Below are 6,098 nucleotides of genomic sequence, written 5' to 3'. Positions count from 1 at the left end.
AAGGCTATCCTAAGGAAACAGTAACATGTAATATGGGTAGACTTGATGGGACATACATAAGGCTATCCTAAGGAAACAGTAACATGTAATAATATGGGTAGACTTGATGGGACATGCATAAGGTTATCCTAAGGAAACAGTAACATGTAATATGGGTAGACTTGATGGGACATACATAAGGCTATCCTAAGGACACAGTAACATGTAATATGTTTAGACTTGATGGGACATGCTTAAGGCTATCCTAAGGAAACAGTAACATGTAATATGGGTAGACTTGATGGGACATGCATAAGGTTATCCTAAGATAACAGTAATATGTGTAAACTTGATGGGACATGCATAAGGCTATCCTAAGATAACAGTAATATGTGTAAACTTGATGGGACATGCATAAGGCTATCCTAAGAAAACAGTAACATGTAGTATGGGTAGACTTGATGGGACATGCATAAGGCTATCCTAAGATAACAGTAATATGTGTAAACTTGATGGGACATGTTTAACCCCTTCCTGTCGGTACTAATTTGTTACATCGGAACAAAGTTCCGATGTTAACAAATTAGTAAAAAATGTAAATCACGCAATCGTTCATGCGATCAATTGATTTCAATGATGGGATCGGGTCAGAGGGGAGTGCGTATGATGCTAGGAATGCCCTCAGTCTGTGATCCCAGTTAGGAAGCCGTATCTGCTTCATTCAGTACAGCAAAACGGCTAGGACGTTCCATGCTGTCCTATATGCGCTAAAGCCCAGCGCAGTTAGGATGCCATGGAACGGCGTTAAGGCTATCCTAAGGAAACTGCAACATGTAATGTGTGTAGATTTGATGGGACATGCATAAGGCTATCCTAAGGAAACAGTATGGGTAGACTTGATGGGACAATCTTAGGGTTATCCTAAGAAAACAGTAATATGTAATAGGATAGACTGTATGTCCCATCAAGTCTACATAAGGAAACAGTAATAAGTAATATGTGTAGACTTGATGGCTACATGCTTAAGGCTATCCTAAGGAAACAGTAACATGTAATATGGGTAGACTTGATGGCTACATGCATAAGGCTATCCTAAGGAAACAGTAACATGTAATATGGGTAGACTTGATGGCACATGCATAAGGTTATCCTATGAAAACAGTAACATGTAATATGTGTAGACTTGATGGGACAATCCTAGGGTTATCCTAAGGAAACGGTAACATGTAATATGGGTAGACTTGATGGAACATGCATAAGGCTATCCTATGAAAACAGTAACCTGAAATGTGTAGACTTGATGGGACATGCATAAGGCTATCCTAAGGAAACAGTAACATGTAATATGGGTAGACTTGATGGGACATGCATAAGGATATCCTAAGGAAACAGTAACATATAATATGTGTAGACTTGATGGGACATGCATAAGGCTATCCTAAGGAAACAGTAACATGTAATAGGGTTAGACTTGATGGGACATTCATAAGGCTATCCTAAGGAAACAGTAACATGTAATATGGGTAGACTTGATGGGACATGCATAAGGCTATCCTAAGGAAACAATAACATGTAATATGCGTAGACTTGATGGGACATGCATAAGGATATCCTAAGGAAACAGTAACATATAATATGTGTAGACTTGATGGGACATGCATAAGGCTATCCTAAGGAAACAGTAACATGGGTAGAGTTAATGGGACATGCATAAGGCTAAACAAATTAGTAAAAAATTTAAATCACGCGATCGTTCATGCGATTAATTGATTTCAATTATGGGATTGGGACAGAGGGGGGTGCGTATGACGCTAGGAACGCCCTTAGTCTGTGATCCCAGTTAGGAAGCCGTAGCTGCTTCATTCAGTACAGCAAAACGGCTAGGACATTCCATGCTGTCCTAAATGCGCTAAAGCCCAGCGCAGTTAGGATGCCATGGAACGGCGTTAAGGCTATCCTAAGAAAACTGCAACATGTAATGTGTGTAGACTTGATGGGACATGCATAAGGCTATCCTAATGTATGGGTAGACTTGATGGGACAATCTTAGGGTTATCCTAAGAAAACAGTAATATGTAATAGGATAGACTGTATGTCCCATCAAGTCTACATAAGGAAACAGTAATAAGTAATATGTGTAGACTTGATGGCTACATGCTTAAGGCTATCCTAAGGAAACAGTAACATGTAATATGGGTAGACTTGATGGCTACATGCATAAGGCTATCCTAAGGAAACAGTAACATGTAATATGTGTAGACTTGATGGGACAATCCTAGGGTTATCCTAAGGAAACGGTAACATGTAATATGGGTAGACTTGATGGAACATGCATAAGGCTATCCTAAGATAACAGTAATATGTGTAAACTTGATGGGACATGTTTAACCCCTTCCTGTCGGTACTAATTTGTTACATCGGAACAAAGTTCCGATGTTAACAAATTAGTAAAAAATGTAAATCACGCAATCGTTCATGCGATCAATTGATTTCAATGATGGGATCGGGTCAGAGGGGAGTGCGTATGATGCTAGGAATGCCCTCAGTCTGTGATCCCAGTTAGGAAGCCGTATCTGCTTCATTCAGTACAGCAAAACGGCTAGGACGTTCCATGCTGTCCTATATGCGCTAAAGCCCAGCGCAGTTAGGATGCCATGGAACGGCGTTAAGGCTATCCTAAGGAAACTGCAACATGTAATGTGTGTAGATTTGATGGGACATGCATAAGGCTATCCTAAGGAAACAGTATGGGTAGACTTGATGGGACAATCTTAGGGTTATCCTAAGAAAACAGTAATATGTAATAGGATAGACTGTATGTCCCATCAAGTCTACATAAGGAAACAGTAATAAGTAATATGTGTAGACTTGATGGCTACATGCTTAAGGCTATCCTAAGGAAACAGTAACATGTAATATGGGTAGACTTGATGGCTACATGCATAAGGCTATCCTAAGGAAACAGTAACATGTAATATGGGTAGACTTGATGGCACATGCATAAGGTTATCCTATGAAAACAGTAACATGTAATATGTGTAGACTTGATGGGACAATCCTAGGGTTATCCTAAGGAAACGGTAACATGTAATATGGGTAGACTTGATGGAACATGCATAAGGCTATCCTATGAAAACAGTAACCTGAAATGTGTAGACTTGATGGGACATGCATAAGGCTATCCTAAGGAAACAGTAACATGTAATATGGGTAGACTTGATGGGACATGCATAAGGATATCCTAAGGAAACAGTAACATATAATATGTGTAGACTTGATGGGACATGCATAAGGCTATCCTAAGGAAACAGTAACATGTAATAGGGTTAGACTTGATGGGACATTCATAAGGCTATCCTAAGGAAACAGTAACATGTAATATGGGTAGACTTGATGGGACATGCATAAGGCTATACTAAGGAAACAATAACATGTAATATGGGTAGACTTGATGGGACATGCATAAGGATATCCTAAGGAAACAGTAACATATAATATGTGTAGACTTGATGGGACATGCATAAGGCTATCCTAAGGAAACAGTAACATGGGTAGAGTTAATGGGACATGCATAAGGCTAAACAAATTAGTAAAAAATTTAAATCACGCGATCGTTCATGCGATTAATTGATTTCAATTATGGGATTGGGACAGAGGGGGGTGCGTATGACGCTAGGAACGCCCTTAGTCTGTGATCCCAGTTAGGAAGCCGTAGCTGCTTCATTCAGTACAGCAAAACGGCTAGGACATTCCATGCTGTCCTAAATGCGCTAAAGCCCAGCGCAGTTAGGATGCCATGGAACGGCGTTAAGGCTATCCTAAGAAAACTGCAACATGTAATGTGTGTAGACTTGATGGGACATGCATAAGGCTATCCTAATGAAACAGTAACATGGGTAGAGTTAATGGGACATGCATAAGGCTATCCTAGGGAAACAGTAACATGTAATATGGGTAGACTTGATGGGACATGCATAAAGCTATCCTATGAAAACAGTAACCTGAAATGTGTAGACTTGATGGGATATGCATAAGGCTATCCTAAGGAAACAGTAACATGTAATATGGGTTCACTTGATGGGACATGCATAAGGCTATCCTAAGGAAACAATAACATGTAATATGGATAGACTTGATGGGACATGCATAAGGCTATCCTAAGGAAACAGTAACATATAATATGTGTAGATTTGATGGGACATGCATAAGGTTATCCTAAGAAAACAGTAACTTGTAATAGGGGTAGACTTGATGGGACATGCTTAAGGCTATCCTAAGAAAACAGTAACATGTAATATGGGTAGACTTGATGGGACATGCTTAAGGCTATCCTAAGGAAACAGTAACATGTAATATGGGTAGACTTGATGGGACATACATAAGGCTATCCTAAGGAAACAGTAGCATGTAATAATATGGGTAGACTTGATGGGACATGCATAAGGCTATCCTAAGAAAACAGTAACATGTAATATGGGTAGACTTGATGGGACATGCATAAGGTTATCCTAAGACAACAGTAACGTAATATGGGTAGACTTGATGGGACATGCATAAGGTTATCCTAAGGAAACAGTAACATGTAATATGGGTAGACTTGATGGGACATACATAATGCTATCCTAAGGACGCAGTAACATGTAATATGTTTAGACTTGATGGGACATGCTTAAGGCTATCCTAAGGAAACAGTAACATGTAATATGGGTAGACTTGATGGGACATGCATAAGGTTATCCTAAGAAAACAGTAACATGTAATAGGGGTAGACTTGATGGGACATGCATAAGGCTATCCTAAGAAAACAGTAACATGTAATAGGGGTAGACTTGATGGGACATACATAAGGCTATCCTAAGGACACAGTAACATGTAATATGTTTAGACTTGATGGGGCATGCTTAAGGCTATCCTAAGGAAACAGTAACATGTAATATTGGTAGACTTGATGGGACATGCATAAGGTTATCCTAAGAAAACAGTAACATGTAATAGGGGTAGACTTGATGGGACATGCATAAGGCTATCCTAAGGAAACAGTATCATGTAATATGGGTAGACTTGATGGGACATGCATAAGGCTATCCTAAGGAAACAGTAGGATGTAATATGTGTAGACTTGATGGGACATGCATAAGACTATCCTAAGAAAACAGTAACATGTAGTATGGGTAGACTTGATGGGACACGCATAAGGTTATCCTAAGATAACAGTAATATGTGTAAACTTGATGGGACATGCATAAGGCTATCCTAAGATAACAGTAATATGTGTAAACTTGATGGGACATGCATAAGGCTATCCTAAGAAAACAGTAACATGTAGTATGGGTAGACTTGATGGGACATGCATAAGGCTATCCTAAGATAACAGTAATATGTGTAAACTTGATGGGACATGCTTAACACCTTCCTGTCGGTACTAATTTGTTACATCGGAACAAAGTTTCGATGTAAACAAATTAGTAAAAATTTTAAATCACGCAATCGTTCATGCGATCAATTGATTTCAATGATGGGATCGGGTCAGAGGGGAGTGCGTATGACGCTAGGAACGCCCTCAGTCTGTGATCCCAGTTAGGAAGCTGTAGCTGCTTCATTCAGTACAGCAAAACGGCTAGGACGTTCCATGCTGTCCTATATGCGCTAAAGCCCAGCGCAGTTAGGATGCCATGGAACGGCGTTAAGGCTATCCTAAGAAAGCTGCAACATGTAATGTGTGTAGATTTGATGGGACATGCATAAGGCTATCCTAAGGAAACAGTATGGGTATACTTGATGGGACAATCTTAGGGTTATCCTAAGAAAACAGTAATATGTAATAGGATAGACTGTATGTCCCATCAAGTCTACATAAGGAAACAGTAATAAGTAATATGTGTAGACTTGATGGCTACATGCTTAAGGCTATCCTAAGGAAACAGTAACATGTAATATGGGTAGACTTGATGGCTACATGCATAAGGCTATCCTAAGGAAACAGTAACATGTAATATGTGTTGACTTGATGGGACATGCATAGGGCTATCCTAAGGAAACAGTAATATGTAATATGGGAGACTTGATGGCATATGCATAAGGCAATCCTAAGAAAACAGTAACATGTAATATGTGTAGAC

This window comes from Bombina bombina, chromosome 7 (assembly GCF_027579735.1).
Source record: "Bombina bombina isolate aBomBom1 chromosome 7, aBomBom1.pri, whole genome shotgun sequence".
NCBI lineage: Eukaryota > Metazoa > Chordata > Amphibia > Anura > Bombinatoridae > Bombina > Bombina bombina.
This window is presented reverse-complemented; position numbering follows the sequence as displayed.